The 13,718-nt window shown below is 44.7% G+C and overlaps 1 protein-coding gene across 1 annotated transcript in view; it reads right to left on the reverse strand.

The window, feature by feature from the left end:
* PABPC1 (poly(A) binding protein cytoplasmic 1) overlaps positions 1–13,718 on the reverse strand; it is a 300,149-nt gene that overhangs the window by 122,578 nt on the left and 163,853 nt on the right. The gene's annotated exons all lie outside the window — the stretch shown is intronic.

Raw genomic sequence — 13,718 nt, forward strand, 5'->3', positions numbered from 1 at the left:
AAAGTAAGGAATAGCATGCACAGAGTCCAAGGGTTCCCCTTAGAGGTAAAATAGTGGTAAAAATAGATAATACTAATGCTCTATTTTGTGGTAGTGTGGTCGAGCAGTAGGCTTATCCAAGGAGTAGTGTTAAGCATTTGTTGTACATACACAGACAATAAATGAGGTACACACACTCAGAGACAAATCCAGCCAATAGGTTTTTATATAGAGAAATATCTTTTCTTAGTTTATTTTAAGAACCACAGGTTCAAATTCTACATGTAATAGCTCATTCGAAAGGTATTGCAGGTAAGTACTTTAGGAACTTCCAATCATCAAAATTGCATGTATACTTTTCAAGTTATTGACAAATAGCTGTTTTAAAAGTGGACACTTAGTGCAATTTTCACAGTTCCTGGGGGAGGTAAGTTTTTGTTAGTTTTACCAGGTAAGTAGGACACTTACAGGGTTCAGTTCTTGGTCCAAGGTAGCCCACCGTTGGGGGTTCAGAGCAACCCCAAAGTCACCACACCAGCAGCTCAGGGCCGGTCAGGTGCAGAGTTCAAAGTGGTGTTAGAATTCATTTTGAATTGCTTCGTTTCTTTTACACGTGTAAGTTTGAGCTTTTGTTGTCTCTGAACGCACTGTCTATCACATATGTTATCTTATGTATATTTGTTTAGGTAAAATAAGCCTGGTTCCACGCCATGGGCTTGCAGCTGGTTTCTTTCCCTAACTGGGGCACTGTATTCATTATAATTGTGTGTTCAAATAACTAACTGACCTCGGCTGTGGTATTTTGGGGAGGGAAAGGCTGATATCTATACCTTTGAACAACGTAATCCTTTGAAGGGTCTCAAGAATGTGGGGAGTCAGGCAGCTGCAGAAGGGAGGCAAGGACAAGGCTGGGAATGGAACAAGTGTGTGGATACTGATTAACTCCTTAAAAATATCTGTATGACGTATATCATTAGTTACACATTTTATGTATCCTTTGATGTATGAGTATAAATATCACTGTTAAACGCTTTATGTCAGCACACTTTACTTCGGGCCTGGGATGCCAGTGGTAAACCTGTCCTCTTTGCTGCAGCAAAAATAAAAAGACCTTTGGTCATTGATTTTTCACTCCGGCTCTCCGTGTCAAAAACTCCTTTGTAAATGCATTTGTAAGTATCTGCAAATATGTGCATTTGACAATTTGGCGCCCGAACAGGGACCTTCCAGTGGATATCTTCAGTAGCTCTGTCACGAGACGTGCTGCCAGTGGGGGGACGCCGTTCCGGAGGTGTAGATTCCAGGGGCCCCTGCACAAAGACTTAGTTTCTGAAGCAGCTGCATCTTATCCACCGGGCAGGTTTCCCCCCGTTTTCTCATGATGTCCCAGCGAAGTCCCTGAAACATCGGTGTTTATCTTGACGGATTAGTCTGACACGGGCGGCCGGAGAGAAATCCAGGAAAAAGCAGATAGTCAGGTAAGACTGTTCCTCGCTGGCTATTTGTCTGCTTTAACTTGCATTTGAGAGAATAATTGTTTTTGGATAACTTATCATTTTTGGGAATGATTAGTTCTTGGTAAATTTGCATTTGTACAAGGTACCATTTGACAATTTGTATTACATGTGTTTTTCTTGTTTGAGTAATTTGCCCAGGCCTGGAGCAATTTGTAAGTTGGTAAATATTTGAAAAGGTTTTCTTTGGTGCACATTTGAAAAAGGTTTTTTTTTTTTCGGTGCAGGTTGCATTTTGAAATTTGGTGCGTGTTGCATTTTGAACAAATTAAAAGGTTAGATATGGGAAATAAGAAATGTTGGCAAGGGCTATGTCTTTGTTTTCGCCGAAATCATGTGCCACGTTTAGATAAAAAGCAACCCATTCCAAAAGAGGGAACACCAGGGTGGGACATGTTAAAGGATTATGGTTTAGAGAATAATTTGTATAATAGTATATGGCGCAAATATACTAGACATTGTCCTGACCTCCAGTGGCCGGAGGATGGGTCTTTTGATTTAAAGAAACTAACCTACCTACAGGAATGTTTGTTTCATAAAAAGGCTAGACAACATATGTTTGAAGTATACAGAAAATGGGAAATTGAGGCCACCAAAAGAAAAACGAAGTCAGATAAACTGTTAGAGAAGGAGAACCGGAGAACCATCATGCAGAAAGCCGCCCTGTACCACCATTCCCAAACCCAGAAAAGAATTGAGTCTGAAGATAGAGTCCATAGGGCCCAGGTGGAGGGAAGTTATGTATCAAAGCCAACAGAACCCAAACATGCATTAGAGGAAGATGAGGTAATGCTACAGCTATTAGATAATAGCCCTACTGCACCTCCACCTTACACACCCCCTGCAGTAGCCCAACCTATCATGGGGGCACAGCAACAGCAGCAAGGGCAAGGGCACAATTTGGGAAATCCAGGTGCACCACTACAGCAGCATGTGCCACAGCCACCACAGCCTCTAGCTCAAGCCACCCAAATAGCCCAAGTCCTAATCCCTCCGCCACCTGCCCCACCACTACCAGCCAACACTGCAAGGTTACCAATAATGTCCCCTGCCCCTAATACCCCAAATGGACAACGCCGACGGTGCACAGCCACTCACTCACTTTCACCCATATGGAGCACACCTATGAAGTCGATTTCGCCCCCTGGTACCCGCTCCACTATTGGGGATTGGGAAAAACGGGTTATCAAGGATCAGTCAGATAACTGGATGTCACATCTTATTTACACCCACACCGATATTATGGACACAATACAACAGATGTCACATTTTGGACAGCAATTAGCACTGTTGTATATGATTGAAAAATTGGAGAGGGATTGGAAGTCTTGCATTACAGATTCTACCCCTCTCCCTTATGAACAAGAATTAAACCAATTATGGCGGGACAGTAGGGCTTGTATTCTTGATAGTAGCAGCATAAATGAGGGAGTACGCATTTGTGTCATAGCCAGGGAAGATGTTCTAAATAGATATGACAAGGGGTACCCAATGAGGGAAGTGCACCCTGATATGCCCACTGCAGCTGCAGTCGCAGCAGCAGCTGCCGCCGGACAACCAGCTCCCGTGCCGGTGGCCCAATTTGTTCATATACCATGGAAAAGGGAGGAGGTAATGGCTATAAAGAAAGACTTGCCAGACCCTCGAAAGAATCCAGCTGGATTCTATCGGGACCTTAGAACTGCCATTTCCACCACAACCATGACTCTCAAAGACATTGACTATTTTTTTGGTGTTTTATTGGGTCCTGAAGTTTGGCATAAAATTAGAAGAGTAGATGATGCACCTACTTTGGGAAATACATGGGGGGGTTTAGAAGCACATGAAGCACAAAGGGCACCAGGAACCCTGCCGCATCAGGATATTTTAGATTTACCTAATCGGATATTGACTAAGTTAGAAACTGTTATACCTCTTCAGACTGTGGATTGGGGAAAGCTTGCCACTTATAAACAGAAAATAGGTGAAGATGTCCCAGATTATTTTACTCGAATTGAACAAGCGTTCATAGATTTTAGCGGTCAAGACCTCGCCACCGTAACAGGTGTCACACTATTTGTAGAACGCTTTGTTAATGGCCTTCTACCTGAAATATCACAAAAATTAAAAGCAACAGAGAGTTCGTGGATGACGAAGGGACAGGCAGAGATTTTGCAGATGGCGCAATACTATGAGAGCAGGTACAAGGAAGAATTAGAAAAGAATGAGAAGTCAGTAAAAGAATTGAAGAAAAAGGTATTATTACAGCAGGCATACCCTCAGCGGGATGCAACCCCTCAGCAAAGGGGTGGCCCACCAAGGGGACGGGGAAGGGGTCGAGGCCGAGGTACATCTGCACCACCCCAAGACCGCCGATTAAATATCAACCAATGTGCCTACTGTAAGCAGGATGGACATTGGCGTGATACTTGCCCATTGCTGGAAGGAAGACAAAGTATGTCACTTCATAGAGGGAACGCGGCAGGTAATGCACGAGGACGAGGAAGAGGTAGAACTGATCAGAATTCGCAGAATGAGAATCAGGTCCCGCGTAACACTAATATTTTTGACAATGCATTTGAACGACAATATTATGCTGATGATTTCTTTTCTGAATCCTACAATTATTAGGACAGCCACAGACAGGGCCAGGGGCGAGTAAGTATTCCTGTAGATCAAAATGGTCCCTACATTGATGTAAAAATCGAAGGAGAGGGCCATAAGTTTCTTCTAGATACTGGTGCCACCAGAACATCTATTGCACATTCTGCAGTCCCCGGGGCTCCCCTGTCTGGGCTTCATACCACATCAATTGGGATTTCTGGAATCCCCGTGGTGAGCCCCATCTCAACACCTATGAGAGTAACTGTAGGCCCATTTACAGTACACACGCCACTCTCTTTAACATCAGGTTGCAATGAAAACTTGTTTGCATTAGATTTGTTAAAGAAATTAAATGCAGTTATTCACTGTTCAATGGATGGTGTCTATGTAACTATGGATAGTGTTTTCCCAACTCGGTGCATGTTCTCACAGGAATACGACTTACCCCCAGAGCTACAGGAAATAGACCCTCGCTTATGGGCCAAAGGCAAGAATGATGTAGGCATTATGGATATCGACCCTATTGTAATAAAAATCAAACCAGGTGCCCGGTTACCTCGTGTTCCTCAATACAAATTACCTAAATCAAGCGAAAAAGGGCTCAAGGCAGTCATATCTGATCTTGTGCATGCAGGTGTCATAAAGGAAATAGTGAGCAGCCCATGTAACAGTCCAATCCTTCCTGTTGTAAAGAAACGAAATGATGCTAATAGATTAGATGGTGAGCAATCATTTACTGATAACACAGTATATCGATTAGTTATTGATCTCCGAGAAATTAATAAAATAGTAATTCCCCAGTTTCCCGTGGTCCCAGACATGAATAGTCTTTTCACCATGATCCCATCCTCTGCGTGTTTTTTCACCGTAATCGATTTGAAGAATGCTTTCTTTAGCATTCCAATTGCCGAAGAATCTCAATATTTGTTTAGCTTTGCGATTTTTGGTAGATCATTCGCGATGACAAGAATTCCACAGGGCTTTGTTGAGTCCCCGAGCATATATAGTCAATGTCTTAAACGTCAATTAGACCAATTCAATCCACCTACAGGCTCTGCGTTGTTGCAGTACATTGATGATATTTTAATTGCCTCAGATTCCATGACACAATGTAAGACTGATACTGTTGCATTATTACATCATTTAGCACCTCTGGGCCATAAGGTGTCCCTTCCAAAATTGCAGTATTGTAGAGAGGAGGTCACCTATCTAGGACACCTCCTCTCTAAGGAGGGAAGGAGATTACATCCAGACAGAATTAAATTGGTTCATACAATGACTGCACCACGCACCCCTTCTGAAGTCCGAGCATTTTTGGGATTTACATCTTTTTGCAGACAGTGGATTCCAAATTTTTCACTTATAGCAAAACCATTGACTGCTCTGACACTTTCAGATGTGCCCTCTCCTGTACCTTGGACTGACAAATGTGAGGAGGCTTTTCAAGAATTAAAAAAGGCGATGTGCTCTGCTCCTGTATTGGGTAATCCGGATTACAGCAAACCATTTGTTTTATTTGTGCATGAAAAGCATGGCTGTACATTGTCTGTTTTGACACAGGCCCAAGGTGGGAGACAACGCCCTTGTGCATACTTCTCTTCCACCTTGGACACTGTGGCGCAAGCTTTGCCTACTTGTCTTAGAGGAGTGGCTTCTGCAGCAGCTGCGGTGAAACAAAGTGAAGGGTTTGTTGGTGGCAATCCGCTCACTGTGATGGTTCCTCATGCCGTTGATATTTTGTTGAACAAGACACAGACGCAGCACCTCACCAGTGCTCGTCTAACGGGTTACGAATTAACATTGTTCAGTCCAAATATTACTTTGAAGCGGTGCAATGTCTTGAACCCAGCTACGTTACTACCCCTCCCTCAGGACAATGTGGAATTTGATCATAATTGCATTTTTGCCACTGAGGAAGAAACTAAGGGACGGGTAGACTTGACAGACACTCCCCTATCTGACCCACAGGGAGAGCTGTTTGTAGATGGGTCTTGCTTCAAGTTACCAGATGGTACGACCACTGCAGCCTATGCCGTCACCACAGTCAAAACAGTGGTTGAATCTCATAGAATCCCGCAAAATTCGGCACAGGCTGCAGAATTAATTGCCCTCACCAGAGCTTGTGAAATAAGTGAACATCTTAGTGTTAACATCTACACTGATAGCCAATATGCGTTTGGAGTAGCTCATAATTTTGGGCGACTCTGGGCGAATAGAGGCTTTATCACGTCACATGGCACTACCATCCAGCATGGCAACTTGATTGTGACACTTTTGACTGCTCTCAGTCTGCCCCGTCAGGTCGCAATCATTAAGTGTAGTGCCCACAAAAAAATTACTGATGATATAGGACGAGGAAATGCTTTTGCAGATGCTACAGCGAAAGCAACAGCACGAGCACCATTTGACAATGCATATGTTGAGAGTAGCATCAAGGGAGAACCCCAGTACGAAGTATTAGAAAATACCATGCAGTGTGTGAGAGATATTCAAGCAGAAGCAACAGCAGAGGAAAGGGAACAGTGGGAGAAGAACGGTAGACTAGACAGTGAGGGTTGTTACACAGATGACACAGACAGAAGAAGATGGATGTTACCTAATTGCTATGTACACGCTATGGTTACTATGGCTCACAGTCCTGCACACATCAGTGCCCAAGGCATCAAGACAACTTTGGACCATGTTTGGAGTAATCCTCTGATATCCAAAGCTGCTAATAACCTGGTTAAAAGTTGTATGGTGTGTGCAGTGCACAATGCAGGAAAAGGGACCCCTACGCCCCCTGGTCACTTTGCCCCTCCTGATCTCCCTTTTGAAGCTATACAGATGGATTTTATCCACATGGAACCGTGTAACAAACTGAAATACGTGTTAGTGGTAGTATGCATGTTTTCAAAATGGATAGAGGCCTACCCATTAAAAGACAATGGTGCTCTCTCTACCGCCAAAATATTACTAAAAGAATATTTTCCTAGATACGCCTTGCCACGATTAGTCTGGAGTGACAATGGCAGTCATTTTTCTAATGAGGTAATGGAGAAGGTCTGTACCGCCCTTAACATCAAACATCGATTTCATGCTGCAAATCACCCACAATCAGCGGGCCTTGTAGAAAGGTATAATTACACCTTGAAGAGCAAAATAGCTAAGATTTGTGCTGAGACCAACTTAAAATGGCCAGATGCTTTGCCCCTAGCATTAATGTCCATCAGGATGACTGCCAGTAGCAAGTCACGATTATCCCCCTATGAAGTTGTCATGGGGAGGCCAGCCAATATCTGGGGGGTACCACGACCAAAGAAGCTTTCTGAAGTGCAATATCCTTTGTTTGTAGATTACTGTAAACAATTGACTAAAGATTTGCGTTTGATCCACCAACAGGTCAAGGCCAGCCTACCGACTCCTCTTGAAGGCCCTGGTCACCCTTTTAAGCCAGGGGATTGGCTTATGACAAAGAATTTTCAAAGAACCAACAGTCTTCAGCCCAGGTGGCGGGGGCCAGCCCAGGTACTGCTTGCAACACAGACAGCGGTGAAAGTGGAAGGAAGGAAAAACTGGATACATGCTAGCCACTGTAAGCGTGCACCAATTCCACTACAGAGTACTCTAACAGCAGAATTACCATTGTCTCCTGATTACAGCGAAGTAGGGAGACAGGAAACACCTCCACAGGTTTCAAGTGCTACTTCTGCTCCTGCGGTGACACAGCAGCCCAGTGACGAAGAGTTGCTGTTTGAAGACCAACAAACTCATCGATACAACCTGCGTCCTCGCCCATCCAAATGAACAGAATTTTGAAGGTGCGTAAGGTGGTGACCCCTACGAAAAGCTACATTTACATCACCCTGATAGCTCCTAGCTTGGAATTGCAAACTGAGGTCTCTTCTGAATGGCCAAGGAATCCTTTGCTCAGCAGAATACGGCACGCCTGCCTTTGTGAAATACAGTTCCCCGCTTTCACCGCCACCGGCATTTCCGATGCCATTGATGTACCAGCATTAAAACGAGCTATCCTCACTGTTGTTACGCACACTTTGGGCGACGAGGTTGTAAATGACTGTGATGACTAAAATTCCAGCATGAACACGGGTGACTAGCCTGTGCAACGACACCAGAACATTGGTCAGAACAATTGTCTCAACGAGAACACAAGTATAGTGGGATGCAGCTTGTGCAACGCTATTCAATCAGTGGGTAAATGGAGTTAACAGTTCTGTGACTGGCGAGAAAGAAAAAAAAAAAAAAAAACAAGTACCAGTTCTACGGAAGCGGCCAGCCATTAGGGTTGGTGCGGTTTGTAGTCCCAGCGGTAAAAAAAAAAAAAAAAAAGAAAGGTGCCCTTTTTCTGTTTAATACCCAAGCACATCACTAATCTGGTTGAAAATTGCTGGCCTCCGCCCTCATTTTGCTGAGACACTGAACGAAACTGACAAACTATACTGAAGACTAACTTTGAAGTATTGCGACTTACTCACTGGGAGTTGAGACTCACCAGGAGTTAAAACTTGAAAAGGAGAAGCTAAGGGACCTAGGATCAAGCCAACCTCTATTGTCCTGGACCAACCAGTGCAGCCTAACTGCTAGAGTGTAAAGCACGGCGGTGCTGAACCCTAGTGGGTGTGAACATTGAAGGAAAAATTTACTTATTTGTATCTATACGTATATGATTATTAGTATAGTGATATCAATATTTTGCATTTACATATTTGGTAATTGTGTGAGTATATTTTTGAACACGCGTAGGCGGTTGAGACGAGTAAAACGGTATCATAGAAAAGTTGTAGGACCAAGGAGAAGAGCACAATAAAATTATGAAGATATATCCATTTGGCAGGACAAATATCCCTCTAGAGAATAGGGAAGAGTGGCCTTATAACTATTTCTACAAAACCATAATGAAGTACCTAGTGACCCTTATGTTAATATGTATAATGTCCAGTGGTGTTGCATCATTGTTGCAAAATCCTACCTTACATCCATTGATAAAGGTTCATGGAAAATTAGCAGAGACATTAAGTCTCACTGACTGTTGGATTTGCCGGCACTTGTCTAGACACCCCGAGGATCCTATAGGCCTTTATGAAATACCAGTATCACCAAGCGAATATGAAAGAGGGGAAGTGTGTCTTGTACCAAATACCACTTGGAGATGTGACCAACAAGAATATCAATGGTACCCTAGGTGTGCGGTGCTCCCTAATACCCAGGCAGAATACAAGCTCTCCCCGATGCCTGGAGAGAATGCCACACTTAAAATGTTTCCCATATGTTTTGGTACCTATTTTTATGGGCAAAACCCAGAGGCAAAATACATGGGAAAGATCCCTCCTGAACAGTGTGTTTACACTTTGTTATTTGATATAAAAACAGGGAATTGGGATCTTGAAGGAGAGGAGAAAATAGACAGAAATTGGACAGCGTTAATTAATGGGACTCATCAAAATTACACTGTGAATTATTGGAACCTGACTGTGGGAGAAAATGAGATTCTAGTAGATCCAGAAGGATTGTTATATGATCCCTCCAGAGAACAAGATAGAAATGGGAAAAATTCACCTGTAATATTGTCCCGGGTTTTCCTTGGCCCCCTCTGGACGGCTAGATGTTCATATGTTGCACCCTGGGCAAATGTATCATTGCTAAATACAATCTGGGAAGATTACAAATATTGCAATAATTCTGAGCATGACACCCCAGAGGGTGTAGGATTGCCTCGAATAAAATACAGCATTATAAATTCACAAATCCAGGGAGGCATGTACTTCGTATGTGGAAGAACTGCATATAAAGTACTGCCTCTAAACTGGGAAGGGATATGTTCACTGGCATATTTGGCACCCAACATTACTGTGATATCAAATATATCATCTTCCCAGCCCCTTAACATGGGGAGTTTTGCACATAGGTACAAACGAGGGACACCCATACTGGAGGAGCGAAAGAACTGGGTATTTCAAGTATTACATGTTCTTATTCCCGGATTTGGAATTTTCGATTTGCAACTGGCAATGATGAATATGTCAGCTGAATTAGCCATTGCATTTAATGCCACCAGAGAGGCCATAGGAAGTATACAGGTAGAGATAAACTCTGCAGCCCAATTGGCGATACAAAATCGGCTTGCCCTAGACTTGATTACAGTACAACAAGGAGGAGTATGTGTTTTAATCCAACATCAGTACCAGCAAAAGTGCTGTTATTTCGTCAACAAGTCATCAGAGATAGAATTGGATATTGGGAAAATAAAAGAAGCAGTACAGGTATTTGAAAAGGGGGGCCAATATGAAGGAGGCGATTGGAGTTTATCATGGTTATGGTCTTGGTTTGGGGGGTGGGGCTGGTTGTTTAAAGACATACTTTTTATAATAATAGCTATTGTATTAAGTTGTTTATTAGTGCAGTGCTTACCTGCTCTCTGTTCCTGTTTAAAATTGTGTAAACTTCCGCCAGTGAAAATACTAGAAACCAATCGAGCTATGATGCAGAGAGAAGAGATAACTTCCCTAATGGCTATTGACCCCACTGTCCTCACTGCAGATACTGGTTGCTCATACCCATCGGTTGTTTATGTCCCCATGAATGCAAATTTCAATGAAGTGGGAGTAAAATTCAACATATATGAGGAAATTTAGAACTATTCAAACGTTTATTATGTTCAGAAGAAAAAAAACTCAAAAAGGGTCGATTGTTAGAATTCATTTTGAATTGCTTCGTTTCTTTTACACGTGTAAGTTTGAGCTTTTGTTGTCTCTGAACGCACTGTCTATCACATATGTTATCTTATGTATATTTGTTTAGGTAAAATAAGCCTGGTTCCACGCCATGGGCTTGCAGCTGGTTTCTTTCCCTAACTGGGGCACTGTATTCATTATAATTGTGTGTTCAAATAACTAACTGACCTCGGCTGTGGTATTTTGGGGAGGGAAAGGCTGATATCTATACCTTTGAACAACGTAATCCTTTGAAGGGTCTCAAGAATGTGGGGAGTCAGGCAGCTGCAGAAGGGAGGCAAGGACAAGGCTGGGAATGGAACAAGTGTGTGGATACTGATTAACTCCTTAAAAATATCTGTATGACGTATATCATTAGTTACACATTTTATGTATCCTTTGATGTATGAGTATAAATATCACTGTTAAACGCTTTATGTCAGCACACTTTACTTCGGGCCTGGGATGCCAGTGGTAAACCTGTCCTCTTTGCTGCAGCAAAAATAAAAAGACCTTTGGTCATTGATTTTTCACTCCGGCTCTCCGTGTCAAAAACTCCTTTGTAAATGCATTTGTAAGTATCTGCAAATATGTGCATTTGACAGTGGTGCCCAAAACACATAGGCTAGAATGGAGAGAAGGGGGTGCCCCGGTTCCGGTCTGCTTGCAGGTAAGTACCCGCGTCTTCGGAGGGCAGACCAGAGGGGTTTTGTAGGGCACCGGGGGGGACACAAGTCCACACAGAAATTTCACCCTCAGCAGCGCGGGGGCGGCCGGGTGCAGTGTAGAAACAAGCGTCGGGTTTTCAATGTAAGTCTATGAGAGATCTCGGGATCTCTTCAGCGCTGCAGGCAGGCAAGGGGGGGATTCCTCGGGGAAACCTCCACTTGGGCAAGGGAGAGGGACTCCTGGGGGTCACTTCTCCAGTGAAAGTCCGGTCCTTCAGGTCCTGGGGGCTGCGGGTGCAGGGTCTCTCCCAGGCGTCGGGACTTTAGGTTCAAAGAGTCGCGGTCAGGGGAAGCCTCGGGATTCCCTCTGCAGGCGGCGCTGTGGGGGCTCAGGGGGGACAGGTTTTGGTACTCACAGTATCAGAGTAGTCCTGGGGTCCCTCCTGAGGTGTTGGGTCTCCACCAGCCGAGTCGGGGTCGCCGGGTGCAGTGTTGCAAGTCTCACGCTTCTTGCGGGGAGCTTGCAGGGTTCTTTAAAGCTGCTGGAAACAAAGTTGCAGCTTTTCTTGGAGCAGGTCCGCTGTCCTCGGGAGTTTCTTGTCTTTTCGAAGCAGGGGCAGTCCTCAGAGGATGTCGAGGTCGTTGGTCCCTTTGGAAGGCGTCGCTGGAGCAGGATCTTTGGAAGGCAGGAGACAGGCCGGTGAGTTTCTGGAGCCAAGGCAGTTGTCGTCTTCTGGTCTTCCTCTGCCGGGGTTTTCAGCTAGGCAGTCCTTCTTCTTGTAGTTGCAGGAATCTAATTTTCTAGGGTTCAGGGTAGCCCTTAAATACTAAATTTAAGGGCGTGTTTAGGTCTGGGGGGTTAGTAGCCAATGGCTACTAGCCCTGAGGGTGGGTACACCCTCTTTGTGCCTCCTCCCAAGGGGAGGGGGTCACAATCCTAACCCTATTGGGGGAATCCTCCATCTGCAAGATGGAGGATTTCTAAAAGTTAGAGTCACCTCAGCTCAGGACACCTTAGGGGCTGTCCTGACTGGCCAGTGACTCCTCCTTGTTATTCTCATTATTTTCTCCGGCCTTGCCGCCAAAAGTGGGGCCTGGCCGGAGGGGGCGGGCAACTCCACTAGCTGGAGTGTCCTGCGGGGTTGGCACAAAGGAGGTGAGCCTTTGAGGCTCACCGCCAGGTGTGACAATTCCTGCCTGGGGGAGGTGTTAGCATCTCCACCCAGTGCAGGCTTTGTTACTGGCCTCAGAGTGACAAAGGCACTCTCCCCATGGGGCCAGCAACATGTCTCGGTTTGTGGCAGGCTGCTAAAACTAGTCAGCCTACACAGATAGTCGGTTAAGTTTCAGGGGGCACCTCTAAGGTGCCCTCTGTGGTGTATTTTACAATAAAATGTACACTGGCATCAGTGTGCATTTATTGTGCTGAGAAGTTTGATACCAAACTTCCCAGTTTTCAGTGTAGCCATTATGGTGCTGTGGAGTTCGTGTTTGACAGACTCCCAGACCATATACTCTTATGGCTACCCTGCACTTACAATGTCTAAGGTTTTGTTTAGACACTGTAGGGGTACCATGCTCATGCACTGGTACCCTCACCTATGGTATAGTGCACCCTGCCTTAGGGCTGTAAGGCCTGCTAGAGGGGTGTCTTACCTATACTGCATAGGCAGTGAGAGGCTGGCATGGCACCCTGAGGGGAGTGCCATGTCGACTTACTCGTTTTGTTCTCACGAGCACACACAAGCTGGCAAGCAGTGTGTCTGTGCTGAGTGAGAGGTCTCCAGGGTGGCATAAGACATGCTGCAGCCCTTAGAGACCTTCCTTGGCATCAGGGCCCTTGGTACTAGAAGTACCAGTTACAAGGGACTTATCTGGATGCCAGGGTCTGCCAATTGTGGATACAAAAGTACAGGTTAGGGAAAGAACACTGGTGCTGGGGCCTGGTTAGCAGGCCTCAGCACACTTTCAATTGTAAACATAGCATCAGCAAAGGCAAAAAGTCAGGGGGCAACCATGCCAAGGAGGCATTTCCTTACACAACCCCCCCCCAAACGAAAGAGGATGAGACTAACCTTTCCCAAGAGAGTCTTCATTTTCTAAGTGGAAGAACCTGGAAAGGCCATCTGCATTGGCATGGGCAGTCCCAGGTCTGTGTTCCACTATAAAGTCCATTCCCTGTAGGGAGATGGACCACCTCAACAGTTTAGGATTTTCACCTTTCATTTGCATCAGCCATTTGAGAGGTCTGTGGTCAGTTTGAA

This window comes from Pleurodeles waltl, chromosome 2_2 (assembly GCF_031143425.1).
Source record: "Pleurodeles waltl isolate 20211129_DDA chromosome 2_2, aPleWal1.hap1.20221129, whole genome shotgun sequence".
NCBI lineage: Eukaryota > Metazoa > Chordata > Amphibia > Caudata > Salamandridae > Pleurodeles > Pleurodeles waltl.